Genomic DNA, 13,825 nt, shown 5'->3' with positions numbered 1-13,825 from the left:
TGGCACAGCTAATGGGGGCGGCACTGTATTCTCACTACATCCAGTTCTGGCACAGCTAATAGGGGTGGCACTGTATTCTCACAGGATAAATTTCTGGAACAGTTATTTCAGTTGGCACTGTACTCTCACTGTATTTAGTTCCGGCATAGCTAATAGGGGTGGCACTGTATTCTCACTGGATCCAGTTATGGCACAGCTAATAGTGGTGGCACTGTATTCTCACTGGATCAATTTCTGGAACAGTTATTTCAGTTGGCACTGTATTCTCACTGTATTTAGTTCCGACATAGCTAATAGGGGTGGCACTGTATTCTCACTGGATCCAGTTATGGCACAGCTAATGGGATGGCACTGTACTCTCACTGGATCCAATTCTGGCAAAGCTAATGGAGTGGCACTGTATTCTCACTGGATCCAGTTATGGCACAGCTAATGGGATGGCACTGTACTCTCACTGGATCCAATTCTGGCAAAGCTAATGGAGTGGCAATGTATTCTCACTGGATCCAGTTATGGCACAGCTAATGGGATGGCACTGTACTCTCACTGGATCCAATTCTGGCACAGCTAATGGGGTGGCACTGTATTCTCACTGGATCCAATTCTGGCACAGCTAATGGGGTGGAACTGTACTCTGACTGGATCCAATTCTGGCACAGCTAATGGGGTGGCACTGTACTCTCACTGGATCCAATTCTGGCACAGCTAATGGGGTGGCACTGTATTCTCACTGGATCCAATTCTGGCACAGCTAATGGGGTGGCACTGTACTCTCACTGGATCCAATTCTGGCACAGCTAATGGAGTGGCAATCTATTCTCACTGGATCCAGTTCTGGCACAGCTAATGGGGTGGCACGGTATTCGCACTGGATCCAATTCTGGCAAAGCTAATGGAGTGGCAATCTATTCTCACTGGATCCAGTTCTGGCACAGCTAATGGGTTGGCACTGTATTCGCACTGGATCCAGTTATAGCAATGCTGATGGGGGTGGCATTGTATTCTCTCTGGATCAAGTTCTGGCACAGCTAATAGGGGTGGCACTGAGGAGAGCTGTATTATTTTATATTTATATATATATATATATATATATATATATATATATATATATATATATATATATATATATATATATATATATATATATATATATATACTCCTATTTTATATACTTTTTCTAAATTATATATACTCCTTTTTTTTAGGCACAACATTATATTGTTTTCCCATGGGTGCCAGTGGTGCAGGAATGGCATCCGACCTCTGATTATTTAGTGGAACCTCAGAGCCCAGAGGTAAAACAATTGTACAGTAAATGTCTGATAGCTATGTGTTGTATTGCAGCCTCCGCTGGCCTAGCGCAGCCTGTTTCTATATTAGACAATGAGAAGGAGGGGCGACATAAATGCAGGAGGGGGGAGATTAACAAGACATTTCAAAAATGTCCCTATATGTATGCGCTCTAATTGGCCTATTTACTAATATCTCTCCCTCTGTGCCATAGCAACAGAGATAAATTCAACTCACAGAATGTACTAACCATTGGTGGAAACGTACAAAAGTACAAGAAAAATACAGGATTCAGGTGTAAAAATGAAAAATGCACTTTTCTGTTAGACCAGTGGCCCCACAATTTCTTTCATCAGCACAATAACTGCACAGCACTAAATGATAATTTACCTGTGTACTGCATTCCCAGCAGTCTTTACATTCGACGGCAAGCTCTTGGGAACAGAACCAGTAGAATGTGTTGCAATGCAAACAGGTGGAGCTAAGTGCCTATAGCCATTTATATGTCTCACGTGGCAGACACAGGGTTAAGGGCCACTAAAATGCTGGCTATGAAAATTGCTCCCCTGTGGGCCAAAGGCAGGTTAGGAATGGCTCCCAGCAACGCATGCAATGCCAGGCATGAGTGACACCAGGGAGTAGGGCTCGGGCCACTGATCCGCCAGTCATTGGGGGGACACCAAACTTTTTTACTCTGCTATAGGAGCAGATAACCATTCCATGAGCATTGGCAGTGACTGGGAATTTAGGGGAGAGGTAAGTGTTTCTCAACCCAAGGAAGAGGGAGCGGAGAGGTAGGGTACCTAATGTCAATAGGTGAGTGATGTCAGTATATTTGGGGAGAGGTAGGTGAGTGATGTCAGTATATTGGGGGAGAAGTAGGTGACTGATGTCAGTATATTGGGGGACGGGAGAGGTAGGTGAGTGCTGTCAGTATATTGGGGGAGAGGTAGGTGAGTGATATCAGTATATTGGGGGAGGGGAGAGGTAGGTACTTGATGTCAGTATATTGGGGGAGAGGTAGGTACTTGATGTCAGTATATTGGGGGAGAGGTAGGTGACTGATGTCAGTATATTGGGGGAGGGGAGAGGTAGGTGACTGATGTCAGTATATTGGGGGAGAGGTAGGTGAGTGATGTCAGTATATCGGGGGAGGGGAGCGGTAGGTGACTGGTGTCAGTATATTGGGGGAGGGGAGAGGTAGGTACTTGATGTCAGTAGGACAGGCTGTATTTGTGTAATTGTATGAGGCCGGTTGGGAGGGGGGCAGTAGATAACTAAAGATGAAAGATAAGGAATGTTCTGTGTTGGGCGACATTCTATCCCACTCCCCCACTAACATTAACTGAAGGGTTGCCCCCGACCCAGAATATGATCAGCTGGTGTGACCTCCGCTGGGCAATTGCCCAAAGTCAGGCTGTGTGGGGGCTCCAGCTGGCACTTGACATTGTGTACCTGAGGGTCAGGCTCAGTGGGGGACGTGGGAGCAGCTGTCTCGAGTTTTGTCACAGAGCGGCCCCAGGAACAGAAACATACATTAAAGGACCCTACAGTTTTCTGGTACTGTCAGTCCTGTTCTCCTGCCCCAGCACCAGGTCTAGACTGAGAGTCAAATAGGCCCTGGCATTTCAGGTACACAGAGGTCCAAACAGCCCCCACTAGTCCACTAAATAGTGACTTTCTATGGCACCTTATAGCAGCCCCTCATTTGCCAGAACCCACAGATTGCCAGTCTGGGCCTGCCTAGCACCCAATCATTTTTTTAGTTACAGTCCCATAGAGAAAGCTTATTTTTCATAAACAGTACAGTATGAGGGTATAGCTTATTGTGTGCCCAGAACATTCATTCTCTGTATATTTGTATTTATACATATGGGAGGAGGAGGTGCCATATTGATTCCCTTAGACAGTACAGTATGAGGGTATAGCTTATTGTGTGCCCAGAACATTCCTTCTCTGTATATTTGTATTTATACATATGGGAGGAGGTGCCATATTGATTCCCTTAGACAGTACAGTATGAGGGTGTAGCTTATTGTGTGCCCAGAACATTCCTTCTCTGTATATTTGTATTTATACATATGGGAGGAGGTGCCATATTGATTCCCTTAGACAGTACAGTATGAGGGTATAGCTTATTGTGTGCCCAGAACATTCCTTCTCTGTATATTTGTATTTATACATATGAGAGGAGGTGCCATATTGATTCCCTTAGACAGTACAGTATGAGGGTATAGCTTATTGTGTGCCCAGAACATTCTTTCTCTAAAGAAATTGTATTTAGACATATGTGTAGGAGGTGCCATACTGATTTCCTAAGAAGGATTCTGGGTAACAAGAGGGGGCAGATGGGCTGCAGACAGAGCATTAATAACAAGAGTGCTATTTTGAGGTGATGAGCACAGCCTTTAGTTAATTATAGGAAACATGGCGTGTGATTTGTCAGCCAGAGGAGCAGGTAATGGGTTTGTGATGCAGCGTGGCACCAGCGTAACGAGGGAGAAATCCCCCTGGACAATACGTTGGGAAGAATGTTAAAAGGAATGCACAAAGTGCTCCTGGAACAATAAACAATCACTGCAACTGGGGGGGGGCGTCTCCCGAAATACTGCACCATTGGAAACATCAAATGATCTAAATATAGAGAGAGGGCAATTAATTGTCCCCACAGAACAACAGATGGACAGAGACACCAGATCCCTACACAGCTCTGCAGTTCTTGCAGCACCTCGATGGGTTTAACTTCTCTGCACAGCCCCCCAAACCATAACCAGAGCCAATAACCATGCGGTTGGTTTCTCCTCCGAAAGTGACAAAATGGCATAATCACTACATTAGTACTCTCAGGGGCCATTGTGACCCCCCTTGCACTCCCTGGCACTTTTGATACTACTCTGCATTACCCGACACTACGTGGCACTACCCAACAATACCCAGAACTATTGGCTCTAACCTATACTACCTAGCGCTACGTACACTACCCAGCACTAACTAACTCTACCTGTATTACCTGACACTACCCAATACTACCAGGAACTACCCAAGACTACCTGGCACTACAATCACTACCTGGCACTACTTAACACTACTTGATTACAATGTAATTTCTCCTACCACACACCTGTAGTTCACCAATCCTGCAACTGGTGGTGCGTTACTTCCGTTGACCCGGCCGGGTCCCTTAGCAACGAATGTGTATAGAAAACGGATCCGCACACACACTGGTTAATGCAGTCGGGGAGTATCCCCTTTTATTCAGCCACCAAATATTCCATCGGGTTCCGTTTTCTATACACATTCACTACTTAACACTATCCAACAGAACCTGCCACTACTCACTCTACCCTGCACTGCTCAAGACTACCTGGCACTACCCAGAATTACTTGGTAATACTTAAACAACAAAACCTGGCACTACTAACACTACCTGGCACTACCCAGCACTATACACTCTGCCTGGCACTACTCAAAATTATTTACACTAACCAACACTACCTGGCACTACTTACACTACTTACACTACCCAACACTTGCGCTACTGTCTCCATCTTGCCCTACCATCTATATCTTGCCCTTCTGTCTATATCTTGCCTTACTGCCCCCATCTTGACATACTGTCTCTATGTTGTCCTACTGTACTCATCTTGATCTACTGTCTCTAGCTTGTCCTATTATCCTCACCTTGCTCTACTGTCTCCATCTTGTCCTAGCATCTCTATCTTATCCTACTGTCTCTATCTTGCCCTACTGTCTCCATCTTGCCCTACTGTCTCCATCTTGTACTACTGTCTCCATCTTGTTCTATGTTCACTATCTTTTCCCAGGATACATAATGCCAATTTTCCTTACTACCCTGTTGCTTTGAAGGGTCTTCAAACATATGTCAGGTGTTGGATGGTGACCCCCAGTATTTGTTCCACACATTGGTGGTTTTTTTTTGACCTGCAGAGCTCCCTCCACTGACAGAGTTGAGGGGCCACAGCAGCTGAACTAACAGAGGGAAGAAAGCTGATGCGTAATGACTAAAAGTGCGACTGATCAGTGAGGACATGTGGCAGCACTCAGGGGATCTCGTAAAAATGAAAGAACATGGGGATTTCCTCCAACCTGACTGTTGATACTATTTGCATGTAAATTACGAGAGGGGCACACACACATTCATCTGCCACCCAGGGTTCCATAAAGGCACAAGAAAAGAAATGGCCCAGCCATTGGCAGATAAAGTTGCCGCCTTTTCTAGAAAAAATACCGGCCTTCCATTATATTTATCTTTTTTCCCTATTAATAACATTGGGATCAACCATCATTTTAACCAGCCAGGCCGGTAAAATACCATCCAGGTGGCAACCCTAAGAGACCTGATGTATCGTAGTTCTCTCCAGCCCATCTCATACATTAAAGTTCCCCACAAATTAGGAGTGGAGGGCAGGCACAAACAGGCCATGAATGGGGGGAGGGATTTGCCCTCAGCAGGCCCCTCCAAAGGTTTCTGATTATGCCACTGGGCCCTGCCCATAAAGCTTGCATTCTAACACAAAGGAAGGAACTGAAAATACATTTAGTTTAACCCATCCATAGTTATGAGAGGTGTAGCCCTGCTCTCCCCATGCACTCAGGTATGCAGACATCCCTACATGGGTTAAGTGAGCAGCAGAAGTGCCTGGGCTTGTTCTCTCTCAATCCTGCACCTTGTATTTATCATTGGCACAAACTCAATATTTGCTTTAAGATAATGCACTGAGCAGATATCCGATGGAGCTGGGGGGGGGGGCAGAGAATGTGCTTTGAAGTCTACTGAAGACCTGAAAGGGGTTCAGGGTGATTCAAGCCCCAGACACCAACCATGGGAACACCTTAAAATCTTTACATCTTTTGTATGTAAAGCTGGCCATAGACGCAAAGATCCGATAGTACGAATCTTCGATTCATACAATTTTCGGTTCGTGTCCGTGTGTGAAGAGTCCCGAACAGTTCCTACCACCCTCCACCTGCCTACAATTCCTACCACTGACCACCAGCTAACCTACAGCTTACAACTTCTACTACTCACCACCATCTAACCTCGTCGATCAGGCTGGATGGAAAATTTTGATTGGGCGCCTTTGAAGGCACCCGAACATCAGCCATTGTTAGTGCTGAATTGTCAGATACAGGTAGAATTCTATTGTTTCTATATGTATATCTACCTGTATATCTGATGATTCAGCTCTACACGTGTGTATTGAAACAAACAATCTTTCTTGGAAAGATCGGAATTGTTATGTCTATGGCCACCTGGCTTATAACAGGGAAGAGATGGGAACAATAGTAAGGTAAAGAAAAGAAGAGTGGATGAGAGATCGAAGCAGAGAGGAGCAGGGAAAGGGGGTTAGGGAGTAGAGAGACAAATGGGGCAGAGATGAGAAAAATAGAAGGGAGAGAAGAGGAGGATGGGGGAGAGTAATTTTGGGGGATTACAAAAACGAAAGGGAATGAGAGTCAGAAAGAGAGAGGGGAAGGGAAAGGGGGTTAGGAAGTTGAGAGACAAATGGAGAGGAGATATGCAGAAGGGGTCAAACATTTCGGGGGTGAGTGACAACAGAAAAGGAAAGGAGAGGGGATGAAAGAGATGGAGCAGTGATCCCCAACCAGTAGCTTGTGAGCAACATGTTGCTCTCCGACCCCTTGGATGTTGCTCCCAGTCACCCAATGGCCTCCAAGCAGGTGCTTCTTTTTGAATTCCTGGGTTAAAGGAAAGCTTTAGTTGCATAAAAACCAGGTGTACTGCCAAATAGGGCCCCTTGTAGGCTGCAAGTTCACATATGAGCTACCGATACCCATTCATAGCCCTTATTTGGAAGCCCCAGGAACTTTTTGCATGCTTATGTTGCTATCCAACATTATCTTACACTTGAATTTGGCTCACGGGTAAAAAAGGTTGGGGACCCCAGGAGTAGAGTGACAAATGGAGAGGAGAAATATAGAAGGGGAGAGAAGAGGGAGGATGGTGAAGAATAGAAAGGAAGCACAGAAGGAGAGAGGAGAATGGAGAAGATAAGAGAGTATATGTTTAGAACATATTGTTGTTGGACAGACTTATAGCCTGCATGGTCCCCACAGCAATGCCCATAACCGTTCTTCTGCCTACATTTTTATATTAGGAAACAATGTCTCTGGCTAAAAAAAGGGCTCAGTGCTGGGGAGACAGGAGTAAAGGTGAGCTTGTGGCAATGGCAATGGCAGCTGCTCTCAATGAAACATTGATGGATTGGGGGGGGGGCTGTAAGGAGAGACCAGCCCTGCACAGGTGGGAGATTATTCAAGGGACTTGTCAAACAGGCAGAAGGCTTTTATAATTGATGGGCAGGGAGAACTGTGGGCACTGTACCCAGCGAGAGCCTAATGAATTAATCAACAGCGTTCCCAAATTACACTTTTCCCAGTGTCCTGTTCAAAACATAGAAAGTTCTTTGGATATTTTGCTTGTAAATACAGGAGCTCAGCTTGTGTCACTGTCAGGTCTGATGTCACCGGGCAAAAGAAACAAATATAGGGCAATAACGTTTTGCAAATGACCCCCTTATTTCTGTGCACAGGTTTTATTGTAGCTTCACCGTGCTATGTGTAACCCCTTCTTATCCACCACCACAATTATATATAGCCTTTTGCTTCTTGCCTCGTGGGCCTTATAAGTGGATACTCACAAACATATGGTTCAAATAGGCGTAAAAAATCTTTGTTGTCCCAGCGCGTATCCTTTAGAACTGTGAAGTAGATGCGGCAGCGAAATAGTGTAATATTGCCTTTAATATATTTAAAAATGTAACATTAAAATTGCACTCACATGGCATTCCGCAATAATAGCATGTATAGCATATCGTCCTAGAGAGGCTTTCTCTCCACGCCTATCCACAATCGGAAATCCTGCTGCCAGAGCGCTCGTGGCTTTAGGGTCCCTTGCAGTATATCGGCGGGTCGCTCTCCTATGGCGTGCTATTCCGTGCTCCGTGCCTTACGCGTTTCGTCTATCACTTCGTCAGAGCCTCCGATTGTGGATAGGCGTGGAGAGAAAGCCTCTCTAGGACGATATGCTATACATGCTATTATTGCGGAATGCCATGTGAGTGCAATTTTAATGTTACATTTTTAAATATATTAAAGGCAATATTACACTATTTCGCTGCCGCATCTACTTCACAGTTCTAAAGGATACGCGCTGGGACAACAAAGATTTTTTACGCCTATTTGAACCATATGTTTGTGAGTATCCACCTATAAGGCCCACGAGGCAAGAAGCAACCCCTCTTCCCTAAAAGGCTATATATAATTGTGGTGGTGGATAAGAAGGGGTTACACATAGCACGGTGAAGCTACAATAAAACCTGTGCACAGAAATAAGGGGGTCATTTGCAAAACGTTATTGCCCTATATTTGTTTCTTTTGCCCGGTGCCTGTGGCGCTGGCTTCTTTTTTAGGTATTATTTTGTGGACTTGAGGGATACAAGTGAGAGCCGGCAGGGGATTGTGAACACAACCAAACCTAGGACTATAATTTGGACTGGTCTGATGTCAGAAAACTGGCCTGTGTCCATAGGACAAGACTGCTGCTTACAATCAGATAGTAGCTGTGTCACTGGGACAGAATGCTCTTTTATACAAATAGCTAGAATCTCAGCTGCCATAAAGCAGGACAGGACTGCTGCTTACAATTGGGATCAGATAGGATCTGTGCAGCCACTGGGACAGAATACTCTGTTATACAGCTAGCTAGAATCTCAGCCATAAAGCAAGGCAGGACTGCTGCTTCCAATGGGAATCACATAGGATCTGTTCAGCCACTCGGACAGAATGCTCTGTTATACAGATAGCCAGAACCTCAGGCGTAAAGCAGGACAGGACTGCTGCTTACAATTGGGATCAGATAAGATCTGTGCAGCCACTGGGACAGAATACTCTGTTATACAGATAGCTAGAATTTCAGCTGCCATAAAGCAGGACAGGACTGCTGCTTACAATGGGGATCAGATAGGATCTGTGCAGCCACTGGGACAGAATGCTCTGTTATGCAGATAGCTAGAATCTCAGCTGCCATAAAGCAGGACAGGACTGCTGCTTACAATGGGGATCAGATAGGATCTGTGCAGCCAATGGGACAGAATGCTATGTTATACAGATAGCTAGAATCTCAGCTGCCATAAAGCAGGACAGGACTGCTGCTTACAATGGGGATCAGATAGGATCTGTGCAGCCAATGGGACAGAATGCTCTGTTATACAGATAGCTAGAATCTCAGCCATAAAGCAGGACAGGACTGCTGCTTACAGTGTGGATCAGATAGGATATGTGCAGCCACTGGGACAGAATGCTCTGTTATACAGATAGCTAGAATCTCAGCCATAAAGCAGAACAGGACTGCTGCTTACATTGGGGATAAGAGCATGAAGATTGGCTTAGCTCAGAATATACATTGGCAAATGACATTGTTCTTATCAGGAAGTGTTTGTGTCTCTCGTAGGGACAGAGAAAGAAATGTTAATAAACTCAATAAATAACCAAGCAGTCGTAGATGAGGTCTGACCTGTGATCCCAGGCCTATACTACATGTGTGTCTGTTTAACCTGTGTAAAAAATAGGCAGGCATTTTATAACCTGCCCTGGGACAAATCAATCTTGCTGTGTTTCCCAGTTGGCTTGAGGGGACAGAAACAGAACCAAGGACCCTCATGCCCATCCCACAATGTCAATTCTCTAAACTCACTTATTCCATAATGACCAATTTGGCTGAATGCGCCACAATTAAACACCTAATCTAAATCCTACTTTGCAACACAAAATCTGGACACAAAACTGCATCCGCTGCGAACAAATAAAGATGTGGTTCAGTCAGTCAATGACGTTTTAGGGTAGATTTATCAAAAAGTGTTACAATTATTCTCCAAGTTTGTTGCTTAATTTTTCTCAGTCCTGAAATTCTGACCTCTGATAAATAGGCCCCTTATTGTTTGGATTTGATTTGGTTGGAAGAGATTCAGAGGAATCCAGTCCTTGCAAATGATAACGGTTCTGTGATTTGTGCAAAGAACCAGATCTTGGACATGGCGAATCCCTGGGTTTCAGCACACATACTCATTGAATTGAATTCAGCAAATTCACTTTAAAGGTGGCCATAGACGCTCAGATAATATTGTACGAATCAATGATATTTGGTGCAAGTATGGTGGGAAAAGAGCAGACCGATCGGCAGACTTGGACATCAGTCGGCTCCTCGATTGGGCTGGACTGAAAATTTTGACCGGCCCCTTTAAAGACACCCGAACATCGTTTATTGTTAGTGCTGAATCGCTAGGTACAGGTAGAATTCTATTGTTTCTACCTGTATTTCTACCTGTATATTTGGCGATGGAGCTCTACACGTGTTCATTGAAATTATTGATCTTTCTTGGAAAGAAAGAACGTAATTGTTACGTCTATGGCCACCTTAAGTGCTAAGAAGACAATTGCATTAGAGCAGGTGCAACTGAAACATCCCGAATTGCACACGGTTCTCTTGGTACTTTGCATTGATGGGGTAATGACTGTTTGGGTAATACTGAGATGGGACCCAGGACCGGGGTGTCACACCAGAAAGTCTTTATACAGGTTGCATGTGAAGGGCTACCCTCAAACCATCACTGTCTCCCTAAATATTTGTTCTACACAACCATGGTGACTGGCAGCTCAGTATTCCCCCAAGTCCCGATTGATATAACTGCCATTGGCTACAATTTTACTCTTGTTGCTCCTATGTCTTTATCCATATAGTGGCACTAATGGGCATTTGGATGGAACATTGATGCATTTCTTATAACTGAAATAGATGGGGAGTGAGTAGAACTACCCTAGAAAATAGAACTACACCAATATTTGCTGGCTCCTGTGCCTTGCCAGAAAACTTCCATATGGCCAAGTCTTTCCCAGTAGCCGGAGATGGGTTACAGCATCTGCCAACCTGAGCTGCAGTAACAAGGCATTACTCCAAGATGAAACGGTTACGTCTGACCCGTATTGACCAAACTTACAAAACATTGCCCCAGGGCCTGACTGTGTGTGTAATGTATTGTGTAGGAATAACCGGCAGAAGTTGAGAGGCCTGTGTGAGACAGTTCAGGAATGTTGATAATAACAGCTCCACCAATGCCCATATGAGCCCTAAATGTTCTCCTGCAGAATTAATGTCCAATGTAAGAACACAAATACTCCTTAAAAACAGTAGAGGGAAGCACCACCCACATATGAGGGCAAACTGGTAACAATCATCGCTATTTTTGTGGTCCAGATCAATCCTACGGCTGAGGGTAGCTGGCCAGTCTTTGTAACAATAAGGGGACCTGTTATTGCTGGGGTTGCCCGGGTAGTTGTAAGAACCCAATGGAATTTATTGAAAAATAAGTGTCATAAACTGAACAACATCTGTCCCCTGATTGGCACCCAATGTCCACTTTGGCAAAGCTATCTCCACCAATGATTGCACACTATCAGGGACAGGCTCAGGCAGGGGTGGGTTTTCATCTAATGTAGGGGAACCAATGGCTGCACAGTATCAGGCAGGGGCAGGCTAGTATCTAATTTAGTGAAACCAATGGCTGCACAGTATCAGGAAAAGGCTCAGGCAGGGGTGGGTTTTTATCTAATGTAGGGGAACCAATGGCTGCACAGTATCAGGGACAGGCTCAGGAAGGGGTGGGTTTTTATCTAATGTAGGTGAACCAATGGCTGCACAGTATCAGGGACAGGCTCAGGCAGGGGTGGGTTTTTATCTAATGTAGGGGAACCAATGGCTGCACAGTATCAGGGACAGGTTTAGGCAGGGGTGGGTTTTTATCTAATGTAGGTGAACCAATGGCTGCACAGTATCAGGGACAGGCTCAGGCAGGGGTGGGTTTTTATCTAATGTAGGTGAACCAATGGCTGCACAGTATCAGGGACAGGCTCAGGCAGGGGTGGGTTTTTATCTAATATAGGGGAACCAATGGCTGCACAGTATCAGGGACAAGCTCAGGCAGGGGTGGGTTTCTATCAGGTAGTACAGTCAGTGCTGACCTCTCAATACCCCTCTCGTGGTTGATGAATTAATGTGATATGAGTCTATGGCAGGACCTGGCACTATGAGTGTTTACCTGTGTGGCTGGGTTGGCACCGGTCCCTGTACATGAGGTTGGAATTGTAATTGTGGTAAAAAGCTAAAGAAAATGTGCCCCGGGGGCATGGAATTCACTGCAATAATTAGGGACTCACTCAGTAGAAACACGCCCGGATTAGTCATGGCCAAACACTGCAGTTTTATGTTAAATAAATACATAACTTCCACTTAATCCACCCCAGTCAGGGGGCAGAGTGGGTGGCACAACCCTCTATGACAGAATTCTGGGCACACAAATGCCAAAGCAATGAGTAATACATGACTGTGTGGGCACCAACAATCCTATTCCAGGCATTCTCATTGGTACAGAGCTTCCAATAGCCCTGAACCCATCTCCTAGTTATTATTAAAGGGGAAGTTTATCAAACAATAAACATTAGATCATTTGTATTTTTGGAGGGCTTTGAATTATTAACCTTGTTCCAAAAGCCTTCTGGTATCTAGAATTAGTGGCCCTTAGCAACCAGGGTGCAGATACTTTAAATATAGAGTAAGGCAACCATGTCAGGGTCGCTTTGTGGTTTGGCCCAGAGAAAGGCCTGGGTACCCCTGGAACTATAGCAGGGTGACCCCAATGTTTCTATATATCTGTAACCTGAAGGCCAGTTCGGGGGAGATTTGGGGTGAGTGCTTATTTGTGTCCTGGGTACCCCTGGAACTATAGCAGGATGATTGTTACTCCAATGTTTCTATATATCTGTAACCTTGTTATGAGCTAAGGGGGCCCAGTCTGAAGGTCAGTTAGGGGGAGATTTGGGGTGAGTGCTTATTTGTGCCCTGGGTACCCCTGGAACTATAGCAGGGTGACTGTTACCCCAATGTTTCTATATATCTGTAACCTTGTTATGAGCTAAGGGGGCCCAGTCTGAAGGCCAGTTAGGGGGAGATTTGGGGTGAGTGCCGATCTGTGCCCTGGGTACCCCTGGAACTATATCAGGGTGACTGTTACCCCAATGTTTCTATATAGCTGTAACCTTGTTATGAGCTAAGGGGGCCCAGTCTGAAGGTCAGTTAGGGGGAGATTTGGGGTGAGTGCTTATTTGTACCCTGGGTACCCCTGGAACTATAGCAGGGTGACCCCAATGTTTCTATATATCTGTAACCTTGTTATGAGCTAAGGGGGCCCAGTCTGAAGGCCAGTTAGGGGGAGATTTGGGGTGAGTTCTTATTTGTGCCCTGGGTACCCCTGGAACTATAGCAGGGTGACTGTTGCCCCAATGTTTCTATATATCTGTAACCTTGTTATGAGCTAAGTGGGCCCAGTCTGAAGGCCAGTTAGGGGGAGATTTGGGGTGAGTGCTTATTTGTACCCTGGGTACCCCTGGAACTATAGCAGGGTGACTGTTACCCCAATGTTTCTATATAGCTGTAACCTTG

This window comes from Xenopus laevis, chromosome 5S (genome assembly GCF_017654675.1).
Source record: "Xenopus laevis strain J_2021 chromosome 5S, Xenopus_laevis_v10.1, whole genome shotgun sequence".
Lineage (NCBI taxonomy): Eukaryota > Metazoa > Chordata > Amphibia > Anura > Pipidae > Xenopus > Xenopus laevis.
This window is presented reverse-complemented; position numbering follows the sequence as displayed.